This window comes from Scyliorhinus canicula, chromosome 22 (assembly GCF_902713615.1).
Source record: "Scyliorhinus canicula chromosome 22, sScyCan1.1, whole genome shotgun sequence".
Taxonomy (NCBI): Eukaryota; Metazoa; Chordata; class Chondrichthyes; order Carcharhiniformes; family Scyliorhinidae; genus Scyliorhinus; species Scyliorhinus canicula.
In genome coordinates, this window is record NC_052167.1 from 6,274,103 (window position 1) to 6,287,847 (window position 13,745).

The 13,745-nt window shown below is 47.8% G+C and overlaps 1 long non-coding RNA gene across 1 annotated transcript in view; it reads left to right on the forward strand.

Moving 5' to 3' along the window:
* LOC119956048 overlaps window positions 1–13,745 on the forward strand; it is a 103,084-nt gene that overhangs the window by 1,319 nt on the left and 88,020 nt on the right. The gene's annotated exons all lie outside the window — the stretch shown is intronic.

Here is a 13,745-nt window from a genome sequence, read left to right on the forward strand (position 1 = left end):
TCAAGGTCGCTACCGTATCTGCCTCAACCACTTCACTTGGCAGTGCATTCCAGGGCACCACCATCCCCGCATATCTCCACTGAACCTCCCCCCCCCCCCCCCCTCACCTTGAACCTGTGCCCCCTTGTAATAGTCATTTCCGCCCTGGGAAAAAGCCTCCAACCGTTCACCCTATCTATACCCCTAATAATTTTATAAACTTCTATTAAGGCACCCCTCAGCCTCTGTCTCTCTAGGGAGAATAATCCCAATTTATTCAATCTCTCCTCATAGCTAATACCCTCCATACCAGGCAACATCCTGGTAAACGTTTTCAGTACTCTCTCCAAAGCCTCCATGTCCTTCTGGTAATGCGGTGACCAGAATTGGACACAGTATTCCAAATGTGGCCTAACCAACTTTCTATATAATTGTCACATAATGTTTGAGCTTTTATACTCGATACCCCATCCTATGAAGGCAAGCATGTCATATGCTTTCTTTACCACCATTTCCACCTGTGCTGCCACTTTTAAGGATCTGTGGACCTGCCCGCCCAGATCTCTCTGTGTCTCCATGCTTCTGATGGTTCTGCCATTTATTTTATAGCTCCCGCCTGAACTGGATCTACCAAAATGCATCACCACGCATTTGTCCAGGTTAAATTCCATCTGCCATTTCTCTGTCCAATTTTGCAGCCTATCTATATCCTGTTGTAAAGAATGCCTCCCATTTCTTTCAAAAGATAATCAACGGCCACGCTCTAAAAATAAAATAATCTGTATTAGTGTCTCAAGTACGCTTACATTAACACTGCAATGAAGTCACTGAAACCAAACCTAACAAATTAAACTTTTGTATAACAAACTATTTTGGATACAGCTTTTAACCCCGTGGGTGGCATGGTCGCACAGTGGGTAACACTGTTGCTTCACAGCGCCAGGGTCCTGGGTTCGATTCCCGGCTAGGGTCACTGTCTGTGCGGAGTCTGCACGTTCTCCCCATGTCTGCATGGGTTTCCTCTGGCTGCTCCGGATTCCTCCCACAGTCGCGAAAAACGTGCTGTTAGGTGAATTGGATATTCCGAATTCTCCCTCTGTGTACCCGAACAGGCGCCGGAGTGTGGTTTTTCACTTATGGCTTTTCACTGTAACTTCATTGCAATGTTAATGTAAGCCTACTTGTGACAATAAAGATTATTATTACAAGGGTCATATTCGACTCGGCGTGTTGGCTGTTTCTCTCTCCACTGATGCTGCCAGGACCTGCTCAGATTTTTTCCCATCGCCCCATCCAGCATTTTCTGCTTTTTATAATGGCCTTCTTCTGTGCCGTAAATAACTCTATTGTTATTGGAAAAAGGAAGAAGGTGTGGGGCTGCGGGAAGAAGCCTGCAAAGACGCAATGGGTGAGTTGCTCCTGCAGAGAGCTGGCGTGGGCACAATGGGTTGAATGGCCTTCTGTGCTGTAAAGATGACAAGTCTTCAGCAAATACGATACACTCCATAGGATCTCAAAAAATGGCTTAAGGTCGCTGGATACTGCAAAGGCTATGAGCCGTGACAATATTCCGGCAATAGTACTTGTGCTCCAGAGCTTTCCGCACCGCTAGCCAAGCTGTTCCAGTATAGCTACAACATTGGCATCTATCCGGCAATGTAGAAGTGTGTCCTGTGCACAAGAAACAGGACAAATTCATCCCAGCCGATTACCACCCCATCAGTTTACTCTCCATCTTCAGCAAAGTGATGGAACGAGTCATGAACACTGCTATCAAGCGGCACTCACTCAGCAATAACCTGCTCACGGACGCTCAGTTTGGATTCCACCAGGGTCACTCAGCTCCAGACCTCCTTACAGCCTTGGTTCAAACATGGACAAAAGAACTGAATGCTAGAGGTTAGGTGAGAACCCTCAACATCAAGGCAGAATTTGACTGAGTATGGCATCAAGGAGCCCTAGCTAAACTGGAGTCAATGGGAATCAGCAGAAAACTCCACTGGTTGGAGTAATTCCTGGCACAAAGGAAGATGGTTGTGGTGGTTGGAGGTCAATCATTTCATCTCCAGGACATCACTGTGGGAGGATGTTGATTGTGGGGGATTCAGCGACGGTAATGCCATTGAATGTCAAGGAATGGTGGTTCGATCCTCTCTTGTAGGAGATGGTCATTGCCTGACACTTACATAGAACATTACAGCACAGAACAGACCCTTCGGCCCTCGATGTTGTGCCGAGCCATGATCACCCTACTCAAACCCATGTATCCACCCTATACCCGTAACCCAACAACCCCCCGCCAACCTTACTTTTTACTACACTACGGGCAATTTAGCATGGCCAATCCACCTAACCCACACATCTTTGGACTGTGGGAGGAAACCGGAGCACCCGGAGGAAACCCACGCACACACGGGGAGGACGTGCAGACTCCGCACAGACAGTGACCCAGCCGGGAATCGAACCTGGGACCCTGGAGCTGTGAAGCATTTATGCTAACCACCATGCTACTGTGCTGCCCACAACGTGGCGCAAATATAACTCGCCACTTGTCAGCCCAAGCCTGGATATTGGCCACTCTTTTGAGGTCCACCAACAAAATAGAAAAACGGAAACAGACTTCGGGACAAAGCAAAAAAGGGCCGCCCCTGTTAGGGGCACTGCCCGAACATATCAAAGATCAACGAAAACTTAAAACATCAAATCCGGTACCCGCGGCGCACAGAAGGCCTCGATGGTGCCTGCGGACACTGCATGCTCCCTTTCTGGGGACACCCGGCCACGAATGTAGCCACGGAAGAGAGACAGACAGTCTGGCCGGACAGCCTCCTCGGTCACCCTATAAATGGCGCGCTTCGCCAGGCCCAGAAGCAGGTTCACAAGGAGGAGGTGGATTGGCCATGCTAAATTGCCCCTTAATTGGAAAAAAAAATGAGTACTCTAAATTTATTTTTTAAAAGATCATAAAATATAGGAGTGGAATTATGGGGAGGCGGTGGTTTAGTGCTATTGTCAATGGACTAGTAAACCAGAGACCCAGAGTAATGTTCTAGGGATCCAGGTTCAAATCCCGCCACTGCAGATGATGAAATCTGAATTCAATAAAAGTCTGGAATTAAAAATGTCTAATGATGACTACGAACCATTGTTGACTGTCAGAAAAACCCATCTGGTTCACTAATGTCCTTTAGGGAAGGAAATCTGCCATCCTTACCTGGTCTGGCCCACATGTGACTTCAGGCCCACAGCAATGTGGTTGACCCTTAATCCCCCCCCCCCCCCCCCCTTTCAAGGGCAATTAGGGATGGGCAATAAATGCTGGCACAACCTTGAACAAATTAAAAAGAATTAGGCCATTCGGCCCATCGAGTCTGCTCCACCATTGAATCATGGCCGATATGTTTCTCATCCTCAAACTCGTGCCTACTCCCCGTAACCCCAATCCACCTATTCCATGATAATTCGCTGTAAAAATGTTGGCATTCGTCATTACTCATGGACGATAGCTACCACAAAATTAGGCGAAGGCAGATGTGCACAATTGAACTTAGAAATCCAAAGAGTTGCAATCTGTATAAGCGTCACTCAGTTTTGCAAAAAACAGCATTTATCTCACTTCTGAAACACATTGTGCAGAATAAAGTTATTCTACTTAATACTCCAGATAATGTGTCACAGGAAGTTGGTGCTGCTCTGAAATGGTGCAAGATGGCTATTATGGAATTATTTAATCTTTCCACATTTTTGATTAGCCTGGTCAGACAGATTCTTTTAAAAATGTGCGAATTGTTATTGACTGCCATTCAATCTCTCTAACATCACACATTAACAAGTGCATGTGCATTCAGCATCTAATGGTTGGATATTTTTAAAATGTGAAATTGTTTTTAAATTTTCCATATCTGTCTCTTTTTTTTTCTCTTAATCCAATTTTCCTTTTCTGTACCTGCCTCAACATTGAATTTATACACTTCCTTCTCCACCCTTTTCTTACATTATTAATTTCACAATCTTTCAATTGGCAAAGAAGATACTCAATTGTTTGCTCTTTTCATTCGGGTCCCACCCAAATGCCTGGTTTTCCTTGCCACAAGTTTATTTTATTTTTCATTCCAGAATCTTGGGCTTGAAAATATTATCGAAATTAAACAGACAAGGCCAAATCGAACTAACAGACAGGATTACATTGTGCTTCCTATTGTCCCTTTATCTGTAAAATGACGCAGAGGAAGCAGACAGTAAATGTAAAATAGATTTATTTACAAGTATTTCATAATAATAATCTTTATTGTCACAAGTAGGCTTACATTGCAATGAAGTTACTGAGAAAAGCCCCTAGTTGCCACATTCTGGCACCTGTTCGGGTACACTGAGGGAGAATTAGTAGAAGTGAACAGTGGTTTTAATCAGCTAGATCTGTGCCTGCCTGCGACTGCTCTGTACTGAGTTCCGCCTGCAGGCTGCAGATCTATATACCTCCCCCGAGGGGGCGGAGCCCACAATGGCATCAACATAATACAATACAATACAATGCAATACAGTGGTGAATTGTAGCAGCAATACGTTCACCACAGGGACACTGTGATACCGAACACAGGGGCATTGGGATGGAGAACTAGGATACACATCACAGGGGCACTGGGTAACAGACCAGAGAAATACTGGGATAGAGAACACTGGGATACGGGGCAGCACGGTAGCACAGTGGCTAGCACAGTTGCTTCAGGTTCCCAGGTTCGATTCCCAGCTTAGGACACTGTCTGTACGGAGTCTGCACGTTCTCCTCGTGCCTGCATGGGTTTCCTCCGGGTGCTCCGGTTTCCTCCCACAATCCAAAGAAGTGCAGGTTAGGTGGATTGGCCATGATAAACTGCCCTTAGTGTCCATAAAAAGGTTTAGGTGAGGTTACGGGGATAGGGTGGAGGTGTGGGCTTAAATGCTTCACAGCTCCAGGGTCCCAGGTTCGATTCCTGGCTGGGTCACTGTCTGTGCGGAGTCTGCATGTCCTCCCCGTGTGTGCGTGGGTTTCCTCCGGGTGCTCCGGTTTCCTCCCACAGTCCAAAGATGTGCGGGTTAGGTTGATTGGCCATGCTAAATTGCCCGTAGTGTCCTAATAGTAAGGTTAAGGGGGGAGTTGTTGGGTTACGGGTATAGGGTGGATACGTGGGTTTGAGTAGGGTGATCATTGCTCGGCACAACATCGAGGGCCGAAGGGCCTGTTCTGTGCTGTACTGTTCTATGTTCTAAGCGCGGTGTTCTTTCCAAGGGTCGGTGCAGACTCGATGGGCTGAATGGCCTCCTTTTGCACTGTAAAATATATGATATGATATGATATATGAATTCAGAATGTCCAAATTATCTAACAGCACGTCTTTCGAGACTAGTGGGAGGAAACCGGAGCATCTGGAGGAAGCCCACGCAGACACGGGGAGAATGTGCAGACTTCGCACAGACAGTGACCCAAGCCGGGAATCGAACCTGGGACCCTGGCACTGTGAAGCCACAGTGTTAACCACTGTGCTACCGTGCTGCCTACAATGGTCTACGTAACACAGCATCTCACTCCCAGTGTAATCCTAGCTGGGTGGACCTATGTCATCAGTCCCTGGTCTGGGCCTCCTTTCAACCTCATAACGAGCCCCAGGTGGTAGGCCTCCGCCCCCTATCTGGGGGCTTGTTCTCCACAACTCTCACAAAGAAATCAATGAAAGCTTCCCAGTGGTCCTCCTGGGGCTTATGACACCCCTCCCTACTAATGTCCGAAAGCTCCCCTTCAGCCACCAACGGAGCGACTCTTCTGCGCTGTTGCATCCGTGACTGCACCTCTGCCTGTGGTGGCTTTGGGTCAGGTGTATTGTATTGAGTAGCTGAACACTGCTCTCTGGTTGACCGTTGACAAGCTACCGCTGGGACCTCAGAGCCAGGCATGCTGTTGCCCGCCAGTGTGGACACGTCCGTCTCCATGTTGGAACGCGAATCACCATCCTCATGTTGGACCGGGATGGCGTTCCAGAAGGCTGGGCCCTCAACTTGAGGTGTGTTTCCTGATGTGGCAAAGGCGGAACCACTGATGGTTGATTAAGTGGTCCAAATGTTTCTTGAGGGTCTTCCTCTGAACCGGGAGTTTATAGGAAACTGCGCCCCCGTCCATTCCAGGACCACTCCCGGCAGCCACATAGCTCCATCACCAAGGTTATGCGCGAATATGATGTCCCCGGTGCTAAATGCTCATTCTTGCACCCTCAAACAACGGTGTTGCTCTCTGACTCCTGCTGCCACTGGACCTTGATACCGAGACGTGGAAAAGGCAGACTCCGCCGAGTTCAGAGTCGTTGACATCCACAGATGTAATCCTGGTCATCACATGCGGCGTTGTACTATAGGCGAATAGTAAATGTGCCAGTCACTTGTCCATAGACCCCCATCAACTGCTTCTTCAAATATCATTTAAAAGCATGGACTGCGCTCTCTGCTAGCCCATTGCAGGAATCATGATATGGAGTGGTCAAAACATGGCGAACGCCATTCCGCCACACAAAAATGGCAAACTCCTCATTGGTGAAAGGCGTGCCATTGTTTGTAACCAGGACATCCGGGATCCCATAGGTACTGAAAATCTCCTTGAGCTTCTCAATCATGGCCCTGGACGAAGTTGAGGGCAGCCTGCACACCTCCAGCAACTTTGATTGGGCATCCACGAGCACCAAAAACATCAAACCCATGAATGGTCCTGCAGGGTGATACCATCTGAGGGCCCCACAATATAACTCCATCCTCTAAAATGAGCTCGGAAAACCTCTGAGTGAAAGGCCGAAGAGTTGCTGGGAGGGCATCCTTTGTACCGCCGCTCAGCAGCATGAGCTGAAGCTTCGGCAACTCTGGGCCTCATTGTGTCCACTCAAGCACGTGAGCAACCATCACCGTCTTAAAATTTAGCGTTGCAATCACCTCATCCGCCACAGGCGGGGACGGGATGTTCATGGTCAAAGGTTGAGGGTGTCGGCAAGGGCAATCTTGGTAGTCAAGTGGTGCTGAAAAGAGTATTTCTACACGGCCAAGAGGAGTACCCACCGCTTGATCCTGGCCGACTCGATTGCCGGAATGCCCTTATCTTCCATGAAGAGGCCAAGCAGCAGCTTGTGATCCATTACGATGAAGCAATGGCCCCCATACGTTTACTGATGGAACATTTTGATGCTGAAAATCAGAAAAACCTTCCTTTTCTATTTGCGCATAACAGCGCTTGGTGTCCACCAGGGTAATCAAGGCAAACGCAATGGGGCGTTCCGTGCCAGTATCCAATCCATGGCCTGCACCACCCCAATGCCATAAGGGGTAGCATCACATGTTAAAATGAGAGGTTTAGTCGGATCACTGTACACAAGAAGTTGTTTCAACGAGAGACGCTTCTTAATCCATCAGTATGCGTATGGTGGCCTAGTTTTGAGAAGCACCCCAGCCCTACTCCCAGTCCTTCCTCAACTGTACGTAGAGTGGAGCTAGTAGAGTGGCTAGGTTGGCGATAAATGTCCTATGATAATTGACTCGGCCCAAAAAGGACCAACCTCCGTAGTATTCCAAGGGGTCGGGGCCCCCTTTATGGCACAAATATTATCCTCTACGAGTTCAGACCATCACTGTCCACCTGGTATGCCAAATAGGTCACTGTCTTAGCATGGAAAATGTACTTACTGCTCTTCAATCTGGCGCCCACCTGGGCAAAATGCCAGAGCACCTCCTGGAGATTCGCCTTATGCTCCTGCTCTGTAGACCCGGTAACGAATACAACATCCATATAGACAGCCACCTTTGGCAAGATTTTTTCCATCTCTAGCTGAAAAATTGTGGGGCCTAGAAAACCGTGAATAGAATATTCGAACAATCCCCGATGTGCATTGATGGTGGCGGCATACTTTCTGGCCTCCTTTTCGAGCTCCACCTGCAAGTATGCATGGCTCTTTTCCAGCTTCATGAATGAGCCAGTCTGATGTATAAATCTTCGACTCGGGGTATCGAGTGCTGGTCAAGCTGCGAGGCTCTGTTGACGGTAAGCTTAAAATCCCCACAAAGCTGGACGGTTTTATCGGGCTTCATCACTGGCGCCACAGGTGCAGACCATTCTCCAAACTTAACAGGGGAATAATCCTCAGATCCTGCGAATGTCACAACTCCCCGAACAACCTTCAAGTGCAGTGCGTAAGGAACAGGACTCGCTCTGAAGTACTGGGGCGGAGCAGCAGGATCCACGTAGATATGGCCTCTGATGCCCTTTATCCTGCCCAGACCCTCCTGAAACACTTCAGGGTATTTACCAGCACATTGTAGAGACTCATGGTGCCCATCCGAAAGACCCTTTGCCAGTCGAATGTGAGCACTCACAGCCTGTCCCTACCTAACAAGTTGGGACCTGGTCCTTGCGCCACCACCAAAGTAAGACAAATCGTTCTGTGCCTGTACGTCACTGGAGTCACAGTTGTCCCCATAATCTTCAACCCTGTATAGGTAACCAACCTCGCTCTGGTATCCCGCAATGGCAGCGGCATTTCCCGTGGGAAGCCGCTGAAACATGCAGAGATCTACAATGGAGACAACTGCCCCACTGTCCATTTCCATCAGCACCAGGTGTCCATTTTCCTGGAAAGTGATCCGGATTGCATCAATTGCATCAAACAGTCATCTTCTTCGTCCACGTGCAAGGCCCTGGTCCAGGGTGACCTCGACGGTTCTTGTGGACTACGTGCCCTGCAACACACCATGCGACCCTGGCCCTCTTGGGTTCTGCGACCACTAAACTCTGCCGGACCTGCCTCGAGGATTGCTCTGTCAGAGGAAGCCTAGCTGTCCATTGAGCTCTGCAGCTCCTACACACCTTCTCCACGTGCTCCCTAGAGAGGACAAGCTCAATTGCCCACTTCAAATCCATTGTAATTTACGCTAACAGCTTCCTCTGCATGGCTGTATTTTTTAAAATTTAGAGTACCCAATTCATTTTTTACAATTAAGGGACAATTTAGCGTGGCCAGTCCACCTAGCTTGCACATCTTTAGGTTGTGAGGCAAAACCCACGCAAACATGGGGAGAATGTGCAAACTCCACACGGACAGTGACCTAGAGCCGGGATCGAACCTGGGACCGTGAGGCAGCCACTGTGCTGCCCTATTGCTGTATTGTTAACACCACACATGAGCCAGTCCCTCAGCATCTCCAAGAGAGAAGGCCCGAACTCATAGGGTTCAGACAGGCACTGCAGACAGGTCAGAAGTCCGTGACTGATTTACCAGAATAGTGCACCGCTGTGTTAATCCGATATCTGAGCATAATTGTGGAAGACTTGGGTTCACAGTGGTTCGAACCAAAGCTATCAATTCATCAAAAGACCTGGAGTCAGTTGCAGTGGGGTGCAACAAACTCTTTATGATCCCAAACGTCTTGGCCCCGTAGGCAGACAGGAGGAGAACTTTCTGTCTGTCTTCCCGCAATACTCCATTTACTTGGAAGAAGTATCATATGTGTTCCACATATTGATTCCCATCCTCCAGACCTGCATCAAAGGCCTCCAGATTCCAGAATATTGGCACTACAATCAATACAATGAGACATTCCCCATAGCAAACATCTGAGGCGGGATTCTGTGATCCTGAGGCTAAGTGTTGACGCCGTCGGAAACGCCGCCGCGTTTCTCGACGGTGTCAACACTGCCTCAGGATCAGCAATTCTGGCACCTACAGGGGGCCAGAACGGCACTGGAGCGGTTCACGCCGCTCCAGCTGGTGATCCCGGTGTCAAATGGGCGCCGCGGGATCCGCGCATGCGCAGTGGCTTCCTTCAATGCGTCGGCCCCGACCCAACATGGCGCAGGACTACAGGGGCTGGCGTGGAAGGAAGGAGGCCCCCAGCCAGAGAGGCCGGTCCGTCGACCGGTGGGCCCCAATCGCGGGCCAGGCCACATTGGAGGCCGCCTCCGGGGTTGGACCCCCCCCCCCCCACCCTTCCATGCGGAGTTCCCACCGGCTGAGAACAGGTGTGGCCGGCGCCAGCAGGACAGCTTTTTTACGATGGCCGCTCGGCCCATCTCAAGCTGATAATTGATGAGCCGGCTGCGTAGAGCAGCCCCCGACCGGCGCCGTGCCAACCACGCCGGCGCCAATGGTGCCGATTCTCTGCTCTGCGGACAATCGCGTCCGGTGTCGGGGCTGTGTGGCGCAATTCGCACCGGTCATGGGGATTCTCCGGCCTGGCCCCGGGCTGAGAGAATCCTGCCCCTGGCTGCTAGGCTAACCGATGGGAAAGTCCAGAGTTTCTATTGATCCTTGTCGCCAGTAGAATGACACAGAGGAGGCTGACAGTAAACGTAATATAGATTTATTTACAAGGCTCTGCATGTTGCAGCATCTCATTCCAATGCAATCCTAGCTGTGAGGACCTATATCACCAGGCCCGGATCTGGGACTGATTTTAACTTTTGCTTACAGCGAGCCCCAGGTGATAGGCTTCCACATCTCACAATTTCACTGATTCTGATAAAAATAATCGGCAATTGATCCAGATAGTTGCTTCCTTTTTATAAAATATGGCATTAATTATTTTTCAGCATTTCCCTTTTTTCTTCTCTCGTCTCCATCCCAATTTGTGATAGCCAGACAGTAATGAAGGTGAACAGTTTCTCTTGGATTTCTCCACAAATTAGCATTTTGCTTAAGAAAGGATAACAGTTATTGCATTACCCAGGGCTGGTCTGAGCACTGTGCAACTTGTGCAATTCTATGAGTCCTGAATAGTTCTGGTGAAAAGACACCAATACAATTAATAACTGATTTCCGATCATTTTGTCAACAGTCTTATGCTGCCTATTGTAAACATGTCTTTTCACAATCATATCTGTGTGGATTGGATACTAGATTAAGTAGGTAGTTTCTAATATCATTGTCTAGTAATAATATTATTAATAATAATAATCTTTATTATTGTCACAAGTAGGCTTATATTAACACTGCAATGAAGTTACTATGAAAATCCCCTCGTCACCACACATGTTCGGGTACACTGAAGGAGAATTCAGAATGCCCAATTCACCTAACAGCACGTCTTTGAGGATTTGTGGGAGGAAACCAATGCAGACATGGGAGAATGTGCAGACTCCGCACAGACAGTGACCCAAGCAACTTTGGCCGAGTCGCACAAATATGTACCGGAATGTTGTATACCTCATATGCTGCAGGAAAGGATGTCCCAAGGCGTGGTACATTGGCGAGACCATGCAGATGCTGCGACAATGGATGAATGGACATCACGTGGCAATCACTAGGCAGAAATGTTCCTTTCCAGTCAGGGAACACTTCAGCAGTCAAGGGCATTCAGCCTCTGATCTTCAGGTAAGTGTTCTCCAAGGCAGCCTTCAGGAGGCGCGACAACGCAGAATCGGCGAGCAGAAACCGATTGCCAAGTTCCGCACACATACGTACGGACTTAACCGGGACCTTGGAGTCATGTCTCATTACATTCACCCGCCACCATCTGGCCTGGGCTTGCGAAATCTTACCAACTGTCCTGGCTTGAGACAATTCACACCTCTTTACCCTCAAGTCGCACCATCTGGACCTGTAAAGACTTAATTACCTGAAAAGACTCGCATTCAAAGTATCATCTTGCATTATTGACTTTGTCTATGTGTTTGTGGAACCCACCTCTTCATTCACCTGATGAAGGAGCTGCACTCTGAAAGCTACTAGTTTGATGGTGGAGGCAGAAACCTCAACATATTTTTAAAGGTACTGGAGCTGTGCCTAAAGTTCAGCAATCTGCAAAGCTACAGACCAGTGCTGGAAGGTGGGGATAGAATGGACGACTAGTTAAAAAATAAAATTTTGGCCAGCGCAGACATGATCGGCTGAATGGTCTCTTTCTGTACTGTCATTTTTCTATAATTCTTACCTAACACATATTATCCTTAAATGATAAATGATTGCTCTTGCAGAAGCCAGCACAGGCACGGCAACCATTCTCTGATTCTTTAATTTGCTTCTCCCTTGTATTCCGGATGAAGAACAAAATGCTCTTATTTACAAAACAAAAATGTGCATTAAGTAGCCTTGGATTTTTCAAAATTGTATTCAATGGCCAACAGAAAAGCACATGAGAAAAACCCACCTGATCCTTATTTCCTCCAGAGAGAGAATGTACAATCTACTCTTTCATCCATATACCAACCTATTTCAACTCTAACAATAGTTTCTACAAAGTACATTCTAAAAGGCAAATCAAACAATACTCCAGGATAAATATCTATTTATACATCCTACATTATTCATCCCTGGTTAGTTGCCATCATTACTGAAGATAGTAGAGGTGGTTTATGTAGTGAGCGAGAGGTTAATGAGAATTGTTTGGTATACACTACAGAAAAATCTGTTAGTATTAGAATTAGGAACTTAAGCTAACAATTGTCTCTTTCTCATCAGTGTTTCTTCCTGGGAATCCTGAGAACAATTGCAGGACTGTCATACTGAACATGATTGCCTTACTTAACATTGCTAGATTACATGCCCAACCTTCCTGATCTCTAACTCATTCGCACATCACATGAACTTACCAACTGAACCTGTGAAAAATCCTTTTATATAAGTATGAACTGGCCAGATAATATAATTAGAGCCAGGATTCAAAGAAATATGGAAGTACTATGGAAAACAAATCCATGGTATTTCTAATTTCTCCCCAAAAAGTGGAATTGTGGGTGTGTCTTAAGGTAAGGCACACAATTGAATTTTATGTGCATGCACAAGTGGCCATTTGGTATTACTTTCAGCAGAAACTTGAGCCCCAGATGAGAAAGATGGAGCTGAGTAGTTTGGACTTTGCTCCCTGATGTCATAGATATCATAGAATTTACAGTGCAGAAAGAGGCCATTCGGCCCATCAAGTCTGCACCGGCTCTTGGAAAGAGCACCCTACCCAAGGTCAACGCCTCCACCCTATCCCCATAACCCAGTAACCCCACCCAACACTAAGGGCAATTTTGGACACTAAGGGCAATTTATCATGGCCAATCCACCTAACCTGCACATCTTTGGACTGTGGGAGGAAACCGGAGCACCCGGAGGAAACCCACGCACACACAAAATGACATGAAATGAAAATCGCTTATTGTCACGAGTAGGCTTCAAATGAAGTTACTGTGAAAAGCCCCTAGTCGCCACATTCCAGCGCCTGTTCGGGGAGGCTGTTACGGGAATCGAACCGTGCTGCTGGCCTGCTTGGTCTGCTTTCAAAGCCAGCAATTTAGCGTTGTGCTAAACAGCCCCTGCGTTGTGCTAAACAGCCACACGGGGAGGATGTGCAGACTCGACACAGACAGTGACCCAAGCCGGAATCGAACTTGGGACCCTGGAGCTGTGAAGCAATTGTGCTATCCACAAGGCTACCGTGCTGCCCACATGTGTTATGTACTCTGGGATAACACAGGCTGCAACTGATGCAGCTTTAACCAAAAAATACTCCAGACCTTGAAGTTAGTTCAATCTGATTTATTGAACCAGTAGCACAGTTAGCACAGTTCTCTATAAGTTTGACTCTCTGCTAACCCAAGTGTGGTTACTCTCTCTGACTGAACCAGACTAGCTCTCAGCCACGTGCTGGAGGTGTGATACTGCACATACACCCTGACTCACTCTGTAGATGTTCATCAGTGGAAAGAGGTGGAGTGTGAGTGCCTCGTGCCTTTTATAGTAAGATACCACCCCTGAGTGTCCTGCCTGCTCATTGGTCAT